The following is a 10,943-nucleotide window of genomic DNA, read 5'->3' as shown; positions in this document are numbered from 1 at the left end:
ACAGTGCTTGGTCTAGTGGGGAAAGGGTAAGCTGTCTCCTCTGGAACTACTTATCACTTGGATAAAGCTATCAGAGGTATGCGACCAACAAACCAAGGATAAGAAGCTGGAACTACAGGTGTTCCTACCCTCCAGAGCAATACAGTGCCACTGCCCTGTGTAGGTCAGGCGAGAGGGAACTGTGAGTATATTCCTGGTTCAGTTGTACTGATCATGGTGCCAGGACGCATGCCATCCTCAAGATTCTCCATGTAGGTGAGTGAGAGTTCCCCTAATTTTCCTCCAAGTGCATGACCCTTCATTTGGGTCAGATATTCACATCAATGTGTCTGCTCACCCCTGCTAGGAAAGCAAAGCAATTATTTGTATGTCCTACTAGCTCATGTAGGATCAAGGAGTGGCTGTTGAAATTTGGGTGACAGAGCTGTACACTCTCCTGAAGAGACACCCTCATCCCAGCCAGATAGGCTGCGACAGTGGAGAGACCTTCACTCCAGCTCCGTGGGCAGGCCCTTAGTTTCCAAATCAAACTAAATCAATAGATTAAACAGATGTAGATTCATGTGACAGTAAAGAAGATTCAAGGTTTCATATTCTTTAGATGTCTACTTATGCTGCACTGGCTATTAAAAAGTTATGTGCAACTTCAAGATAAAAGGCACCAGCAGTTTCTTAGAAGAGTCCTCATCTTCTGGCGCTTTAACAAGATAGAACTCTCTGGGGCTTCTGACTCAGTTGGCTATTAATTAAATCAAAGTCAATGACGATCTTGCTCCATTTCAGTGTGAATTTTCTGAATGTAACCCCAGGCAATTTAATCATGAGCCTAATGCCCATTGTCTGTTCACTGTCATGGTATTTATCTGACATGAAAATAACTTCTTGTATACCTTCCTGGATGATGAACTCAGCATGTTCATTACATGAGATCAAAACAGTGATCATATTGCAGCCCTTCATATCAGCTGAATTCTTGTTCCTGATGGTATTCAGCTTGGCATGGCACACATAAAGATATTTAGTAGTCATCTATTTTCTGCTGTTCTCCAAGACAATAAGTTGTCACTGAACCCATTTCACATTCCATTGTATCGAATCCCAAGAATGTTGTTTTCTGTATTCTGGGAATTTGGATTCTTGCTTCACTGAGCTGGTAAGAAAGCCACCACCATGAAATATTCAGGCCATTCCATATAGTCATCCCCCCCCTTTTTTTAAAGGAAATATATGTTAGGTCTAGAAGTCACATGCTACCTTAAGCAGCTTTAGAATGAGGAAACTCACTGCAATGCCACCAGTCTAGGGAGAAACTGCTACACCTCAGCCCTAACAGGAGGCACAGACCAAACAACTTCCTCATCTCTGCTACAGGTTCTCCTGTCTCCATCCTCCCCACCACATGGGTGCCAGAAGAGACAGGGGGCACACCCTCCTCATTCCTCGATGAGCCCAGAAGTGGCCGCTCATGTGCAACCTGAGCTGAGTAAAAGCTGGGTCTTCTGTGAGGGCACACACTAGCTATCTCTTCTGCCAGTCCATCCCTGAGCCCTACCCTTGCCACAGCAGTGCTGAAGAAGGAAGTTGCACGGGGAGCAGGGGGGTAGGGGTGGGGCTGGGGCTCTACTCTTGACTATAGATGTAACACAATCATTTCTTTCAAACACCTGTTGCTGTGACTCCCCTCCTATGATGAACTTTAACCTGGAACTGAGAGCAAAATAAATACTTTCTCTTTGTGTTGTTTAGTTAAGATATTTTATCACAGCAATAGTAAATGAAACCAAGATAAAATATTAAAATGATAAAAATAATAAGAAATCATACATATTAAATTAACCACTATAACTGATTCTAGGAAAGAAAGAAGTAAAATGGGAATGATGTGACACATAAAGAAAAATTTAATATTACCTATAAAAGTAAACTTTAAGTACATTAAAAAAGTTTTTGCAAAGCACCCAACAGTCAGCTTGTGAGCTTATAGAATACACTAATGGAGACAAACAGAATAGGATTTATGGAGAGATTCAGGCAGCCTCTCAGAGGCATGTCACCAGGCAGAAAGGAGCCACAGATGTGAATGGGTGTGAGGATTGGGGAGCCTATTAGGATTGTGGGCTGGGATCTAAAGAGCTAAGTATTCAAATATCTGTTTCAGTTTCCAAATGATAGTAAACACAGTTCCCATTTCAGAACTTCAAGTTAGTCACTAAAAATAAAATGGATGTCTGGTCACATCTGCCAACAATTAGAAGAGATATTGGCACTGACTATAGTTTTGCCTCTGATGAGAAAAGATCTTGGCTGGATCCCCACAATTCTGCTTCCTTGACCAGCTGCAGACCATCATGCTATGTCCTCAAAGAATATACTGCTCAGAGAATAGACACTCCAGGCCAACATACACTTTCTATTTCATTTCAGTGGTCTCAATGTAGCTCCCTGTTCCTTCTTACTCCAGATTCAGGCTGGACCAGGCTGGGAATGTTCGAGAACAGAGTTGTGACTCAGGAGCTGACCCTCTCACGTGCTCCCACACAGGTTGCTAAGAATGTTATAGAGATTGAATCTTTTGATCTCCAATTTCCAGATCATCCTGAAAATCATGCCTAATGGGGAATTAAAGCCTATCTTTCAACCTCCTGCTCTTTATAATTTCTATCCAATGACATCTATTTTATTTCTTTCTCCCTTCTGGAGTTGAAGAAACCTGAGTGTCCCCCTAGAGCTAGAGTAACACTATTATTCTTTACACAATGCAACACTCCTATAATATACAGAACATGGCACCTACTTTATTTGAGTATTTGAACACTCCTTTCAATTTTTTTTATTTTTATTTTTTTAGTTCTGCCTATTCTTTGCAACTTTTTTTTTCAGTTCTGGCAAACCCTGGACCTTGTACATTCTCACTAAGTGTTCTACTACTGAATTGGTGCCCCAGACTTGCCACAGTTCTATTTTAGTTTGTAGTATTACTACATTAGAAGTTGAAACCGATGAGCCAATATTTCTATAGCACCCACCATGTGCCAAAAAAAAAAAAAAAAACCTTAGAAAAATAACAATCTAAGAATGACATGACCTGGGTGTAGTCCAGAAAGTGTGAGGCAAAAAAAAACAAAACAAAACAAAACAAAACAAAAAACAAAAAAAAAAAAACCAAAAAAACATAAAACAGTGCAGCAGTAAGCATGTCCTGTTATTTAGTAACACAGCAAGCTGAAGACTGTGAGCTTCAGTGTAAACCAACATGTTTGAGGGTATAAAGGGGCTCCGTGGAGGACAAGATGAATGAAACAAGGAAATAGATGCTCTTAGATAGTAATCATCCTTAGAATTAACTAAAGTCTGTTTTCCTTTCTACCGTGGAAAGAGAATTAGATACTGCCTACTCTAGTAAAGTTCAAAACAGAGCTGAAGCCCCATAGGAGGAACATCAATATGAACTAACCAGTACCCCCAGAGCTCCTTGGAACTAAACCACCAATCAAAGAAAACACATGGTGGGACATGTGGCTCTAGCTGTATAAGTAGCTGAGGATGGCCTAGTCAGTCATCAATAGGAGGAGAGTTCCTAGGTCCTGTGAAGGTTCTATGCCCCAGTATAGGGGAAGGACAGGACTGGGAATGGGAGTGGGTGGGTTGGGGAGCGGGGAGAGGGGGGATAGGGGTTTTTCGGAGGGGAAATTAGGAAAGGGGATAACATTTGAAATGTAAATAAAGGAAATATCTAATAAAATATATAATAAAAACAGAGCTGAGTCAATATTTTGACTTATTAAGTCGAATTTCACTTGCCCTATAAGTTTGGCCAAGTATGGGAATGCTTAAAAAAAACTGACAAGAATGAGTAATGGGGCTGTCTGATTAGTTTTATTTCAACTTCACATAATATAGAGCCATTTGAGTGGAGGGAACTTCAGTTGAGAAAATGCCTCCAAAAGATCAGTCTGTAGACAAGCCTGTAATGCATTTTCTTAATTAGTGATTGATGGGGATGGGCTCATCAACCCATTCTTGGTAATACCACCCCTGGGCTGCTGGTCCTGGGTTCTACAAGAAAACAGGCTGAGCAAGACAGGTTGATCAAGCCGTAAACAGCCGTCCTCCATGACCTTTGTATGAGCGACCAGATTCATGCTCTGTTTGAGTTCCTGTCCTGACTTCCATAGATGATGAACAATGATATGGAAGTGTAAGCAAAATAAACCCTTTACTCACCAACTCGCGTTTGGTCACCATGTTTCATGGCAGTAATTGTAACTCTAACTAAACAGCGGCTCAGGAAGTAAAAGTGACTTGTTTGATCCCCAAATCTCAAATGATAAAAGAAGAGAACTGACTTCCCAAAGTTTCCTTCAGATCTTCCTGTATGCAACAGCACAGGTGGATCTCCACACATACACAAATGCAAACAAAAATAAATAAAGTATAAAAAAAACAAAAGGAAAGGAGCTCACAGCATAGGCTTGCATAAAAGAATTCAGATATCAAATCAATATACATTGGTAATTTCCAATTAGAAAATATTCTAGAAAGATAATATTTATAACGTCAACCAAGCCTAAAATAAAATGTTTAGACATAAACCTGACAATACATGTAGTACTAATATATAACAGAAACCTATAAAACTTATTTAAGGGTATTTTAATATTTGAATAAGTATAGAGATATGTATTGACATGTACAGGCCAACTAAGCATTAACTTAATGGCTATGCTCTCCAAATTGCTCTATAAATGCTAAAAGATCTCAGTAAATCTAATTTGTTTTATTTATATAAAAATTAATGAGATCATTTTAACTTATTTGGAAGAGAAAATGCATAAATATTGCCAAGAAATTTTGGAAATAAAAGTAGAAAAAAAGATAGGTCCTAAAAGATATCAAAACTTGTTAAAAGCTATAATAACTAAAATTTTATAATGGTACTAAATATTTTTAGTTAATGGAATAAATTGAGAGGATACCAGGAATAGACACTATAAATGCAGATCTAAATAGATGTAAATACAGATATTGATGTGAGCTGATGTATGGTAGAGGTGATAGTTCACATTAATATGAAAAAAATAGTTGGAGTTAATTCATAAATTGGGAACATCTGCTTATCCTTTAAAAAATATTCTTGCCAGGTGGTGGCGATACACATCTCTAATTACAGCACTCAGGAGGCAGAAGCAGACAGGTCTCTATGAGTTTGAGGCCAGCTTGATCTACAAAGCAAGTTTCAAGACATCCAGGGCTACACAGAGAAACCAGAAACCATGTTTTGAAAAAAAATCAGCATAAATATGTGTGTGCACATATGGATATATTAACTAATGTATTAATATTAATAACTAATATTAATATATTAATATATTTGATATATTCATTCTTATCTGACACTATTTGCAAAAGTTACCTAGTCTTACTGTAACTTATTATGCCATGTTTGGTTGATATTCATGGGTGGCATGCTCTTTTCTGAAGGGAAACAGAGGGGAAGATCTGGGGGAGAGGGAAAATGGGGGAGGAGGGACTAGCAGGAGAGGAGGTAGGGGAAACTGGGGCTAGGATTTAATATACGACAGAAGAATAAATAAATACATACATACATACATAAATACATAAAATGATGAGATACTAATTTTATAACAATCAAAATTACATTTCAATGCTTCATTGGCATATATTAATTATACATAATAATGGGTGGTAATTTGACATATATATGTCAATATAATTATATATTTATATATATATAATATAATATAATATAATATATAATAATACAATATATATAATAAATATATATTACTCTGATCATATTTGCTCTTCATTACCTTCTCTCGTTCCTCTTCCTTTCCCACTATGTCTTCTTCATGTCTTTTATTTATTTATTGGTGACCAAATGTTCGTCAGCATCACAGTTACTTACAGGAACATAGATGAGGAATTATTTATAGAAGCATGGGTCCTTTTCCAGTGTCTACATTTTGTAGGCCTTTTACAGTTAATCACAGCAACTGTGTGTTCAGAAACACTATGACTTGTAAGGCAAAATTCCACAGCACTCGACCCCCTTCCTTTGGCTCTTACATTCTTTCTACCAAAAATAAATTACTGTTTTGGTTAACAAAAAGTTGTCGAACAATATTTATGTTATGAAATAATTTACATTTTAAACAATATAAAATAAAACCATATGCGTGTATACTGTGATTTCAGATCATCATAAAAGCCATGCCAAAACAGTACTAAAGGAATAGGAGAGTCATTGGAACCCTTGGGTGTGATAAAAAGGAAGGCAGCAGTAATCAGGGACAGCCTTCTGCCTTCATGAAGGTCTGATACATGTAAAAGGAGAGAGGTGCTGAAAATCTGAGAATACTTTTGCCAAGCTAATTTAGAGCCCATTAGCAAAAGTCCACTGGAGAAATCACCTCTAGTACTCCCTGAATGCTCAATGTTGGGCTCTGAACATTCTGGAGGAAGCATGATTTCAATCTTCGTGATGTACTGAATCCATACATATTGCACTTCAGTTTGTCAATCAACTAAATCCCCTGATGCAAGTTCTCTTAAAGGGACAGCTGAATGACACATCTTCCTATATACAATGTATCTATACACGTTTATGTCTGTAAATGTATGAGGAAACTCTAGAAGGATAGCAATATCTATCGCTGATAAACAATGGTACATCTGTTAAAAAAAACTTATAAATAAAAGGAAACCTACAAAGATACATGCAACTTGAATAGATCACACAAGAATTATGCTGACTGTAACAAGCATGAAATGCTTGTATCATTCCCCCTTTACATTTGTTTAAAAGCTCTCTAAAGGGCAAAAATATAATTCCAAAGAAAATATCAGTGATTTCTACTGTTTGAGGTGAGGTAATGAGAGGGATGATTGGTGAGAAATAGAGAATCACAGATATAGTGTAAGTTGAAGGGTTTTTGTACAGATATATTCAGTTGTTCCAGAACCACAGAAGCATTTGTTAGAAAGACTTTCTCAACTGAGTGGCATCAAAAGTGAACTGTGCTAAGTGTTAAACTCCTTTGATATCTCTGTTTATCCTTTCACCACTAGCACATTGCCTTCGTTTTTCTAATTTTCTTATGTCTTGAAAAACAAGAAAATGTTTTGCATTGATTAAAACACTGTTGATTGATTTCTTTGTTGAACAGAAACTTTTTCAATTTCATGCATCCCATTTGGCAATTTTTTTTCCGCACTTACTGACCTATTAGAGTTGTATTTCAAAATCCCTGGCCTGTGCCTACATTGTGAATATTTCCCTATGATTTCCTTAAGTAGTTTCAAAGGTCTAACACAAAGGTCCTCCAGAGGTAGGGGTGAGATGTCATCTTCTACATGTAAATATCTAGTTCTTTTCATCAGCATTTGTTGAGGAAGCTGTCTGGCCTATAATGTATATTTTTGGAACCTTTTGATAATAAAATGGCCACAGAAGACTGTGTTAATTCCTTTATTCTTTATTACATTCTATTGTTACTACATACTTGTTCAGTGACCACTATTATCTTCCCTTTCTGTAAAATTAGCATTGTAGTTTTCACCTACAAGTAAGAACATGCATGTTTTGTATTTCAGTGTCTATCTTATTTTGCCTAATTTCTAATTTCTCCCAGCTTGTAAAATAAATGGCAATATTTTTTAGGATCAAACAATACCCCTATTTATGTGTGTGTACCTTTATCATCTTTGTTTTGTTTATCTGTCAGTTAATGGCTCAATTGATTCCATATCTTAGCTGCTCTACATGATGCTAAAATAGACTGTCCTGTTTGGGGGCATACTTCTTCAGTGTCTTATAGACACTTGTCCCTGAGCAACTTCTTTTAGTCCATGTAGCCAAAAACACAGAAGGATTTCAGCCATAATTTTCTGTATCACGATACTAAGCCACAAGTGTGGTTTCCCCAGGAGTAAGGTAATAAACGTGGAACAGCTACTCCATATTGCTCACTTTCTCAAAGTGCAGATTCCTGCTCTACACATGCATTGTTTTTCTTTGCTACTCAGCAACCTTGAACCACTGTTTTATTGTTTTATCCCCAGAGTTTTCTGTTACTATTTCAGTAACTGATCTCTTAAAACCTTATTTCTCTATTTAAGAGGCAGTATTAGAAATATATACATCCAAATTCATGTAGTTATTATGTGATACACTATGGCTTCAAAAGTAATTCTTTAGCCAGGTGCAGTAGTCACCTGTCATAACACCACTTAGGGGGCTGAGTGATACTGTCATTAACTCAAGGCCAGTCTGAACTACACAGCAACACCATATCTCAAAAAGCAAAAAGAAAACTTTCCTTTATACTATTCAATTACTTGCAAGCTAATTCTTGCAAAATTTATACAAACTATTGCTACTAAAGTTTCATCCACAGTTACCGTGATATTTCCACCTTGAGAACAATTCTTGGGCGATTCTGTGGCAATGCCCAACACCTAGACCAGTAAAATAGCAAGAGCTATATGCCCTCCCTTAAGTCAGTTACCTTTGAATCACCATTTCCTCCTGAGAGCTTTCCTTCCAGCTTTATAGAGTCATAAACACCATGGCACCAGCTTCCCTGGGCACAAATTGCCTTAAGAAATTGATTTATACTCACTGAACCACCAGAAACAAGGTTAGAAACCAGAGTCAATTTATTAATTTTCAATGAGCAACATCCCTCCTGAGCCAGCTGAGAAATCATGTCGGCTTACCATGATCAAAAGATTTGGAGTGAAGACAGGCAGGACAAACTGGATGTTCAGAAAGAAAAAAAGTTTGGAATCCCAACAGATCCTCCCAGCCACCTCTTGCTGAAGTTACAGATGTCTGCTGCCTGCCTCAGCCTGAAACCAGGGAAGATATTTTAGACTCAGCAGCAAATTGAAATCTGGAGTTAGAATTTCTCCCCAGTTTAGTTGTGAAAGTTTTTAATCTAGTTATTGCTAAATTTGAGACTGTTCTGACTTGTTCCTGTTCTATCAAATTAGATTGCAGGAACTTTTTTTTTTTTTAATATTTTTTATTACGTATTTTCCTCAATTACATTTCCAATGCTATCCCAAAAGTCCCCCATACCCTCTCCCCACTCCCCTACCCACCCATTCCCACTTTTTGGCCCTGGCGTTCCCCTGTACTGGGGCATATAAAGTTTGCAAGACCAATGGGCCTCTCTTTCCAGTGATGGCAAGTTTATTTCCTTCTGACATCTTCTCACATGCCTATCATCTCGCACTCACTACTCAGTATACCCTCTTAGTCCTTCCTCACCACAAGCCTTTATTATATTTTTTAGGGCAGCTGGGGTGGATCCTAAAGCAACATAACAAGCAAGCAGTCTACTATGGAGCTATGTTTCCACTCTGTTCCAGAGCTAATTTCTCCTATCATTTACTTCATTCCAGTCAGAGTCTTGATCTGACCTACCTGTAACCCAGACTCTCCTCACTTTCAGCAACCTCCCCTCACCAACTGAGCCTCCACAAACTATGCCATGGTCTGTTACATCACTTTGTTCCATTGTCAGTGCTATCATCATCACCACCACCACCACCACCATTATTAACTTTATAAATTAAGGCTATTTTTGAAGCTTCAATAGTTTCCCTTTTATTGAAAATAGAATATTCTCTCATACAATAAGTTCTGATTACAGTTCCCCTCCCTCTACACCTTCCATGTTCTCCCTACCTAGCTTCTCATTCAGATCTACTTGGTTTCTGTCTCTCACTAGAAAAGAACAAACTTCTAAAAGATAACCAAACATGACAAAATAAGATAATAAGATGAAGCAAAAATTATATCTAAGTTGGACATGGTAGCCCCATAAAAGGAATAGAGCTCTGAGAGAAGACACAGGAACCAGAAATCCCACCTGTTCACACAATCAGATGTCTCAAAAACATACTAAACTGAAATCTATAATATAAACACAGTGGACCTGGTGCTGACCCTTGCAGGCTCTCTGTATGTTGCTTCAGTCTCTGAGTTCATATAAGCTTTGCTCAGTTGATTTAGAGAGCCTTGTTCTCAAGGAGAGGGATTTGGTGGAGATATCCAATTTAAAGCTGTGTGTATTCCAAGGTCTCTTTGTTAGTCTCTGTATTTGTTCTCATCTGCTGCAGGAGGAAGCTTCTCTAATGATAACTGAATAAGACACTGATCTATCAGTATAGCACAATATCATTAGGGGTCAGTTTATTAGTACTGGTTTTTGTTTGTTTGTTTGTTTTAATACCAGTAGTGTTCAGTTTTACACTAGGTCTCTTGGATATTTAGTCTCCAGTTGTTTTTCCCCCTAGCAGTGTTGAGTATAAATTCCATCTCATGGAGGGGTCCTTAAGTCAAATCAGATATTGGTTGGTTACTCCAACAAGCTTTATACCACTATTTTCCTAGCATACTGTTCAGGAAAGACAGCATTGTAGATTATAGAGTTTGTGGCTGGATTGGTGTTTATATTTCTTTTGATAGTCTATAGATTACCTTGCCATACCAAAGACACCAGAACATAGGGGTAAAGGTTTTATGTAGGCACCAACTTGACCTCTCCAAGTTCAATGAGTCTTGTGAGTGTTGTCTTCAGTAATGGGACCTTGCTGTCTGTTTGTGGAGAGATATCTAATGTCTTGGCAAAAATCGGTTCTCATCTGCTGCAGGAGGAAGCTTCTAGGTATTTCCATGGGACCCCTTTAGCCAATAACTCTGTTGAATATAACCCATGCCTGGTACTGAAAGGTTCATTGGATGATAAGATACAGCCAGTTAGGAATCACCTTGAGTGAGGTAACCCAGATCCAGAAAGATATATATGGAATGTATTTACTTATATGTAATATTAGCCATTAAATAAATAATAACTGACCTACAATTCGTTGACCCAGATAGGCTAAGTATAGAAGGAACTTGGGTGGGG

At 37.8% G+C, this 10,943-nt stretch overlaps 1 pseudogene; it reads right to left on the bottom strand.

Moving 5' to 3' along the window:
- Positions 1–699: 699 nt before the first annotated feature.
- On the bottom strand, positions 700–9,587 carry LOC110286303 (deoxycytidylate deaminase pseudogene; annotated as a pseudogene).
- Positions 9,588–10,943: the final 1,356 nt, after the last annotated feature.

Source organism: Mus caroli, unplaced genomic scaffold (assembly GCF_978045245.1).
Source record: "Mus caroli unplaced genomic scaffold, Mus_caroli_1 scaffold_5, whole genome shotgun sequence".
In the NCBI taxonomy this organism is placed as follows: domain Eukaryota; kingdom Metazoa; phylum Chordata; class Mammalia; order Rodentia; family Muridae; genus Mus; species Mus caroli.
This window is presented reverse-complemented; position numbering and strand designations above follow the sequence as displayed.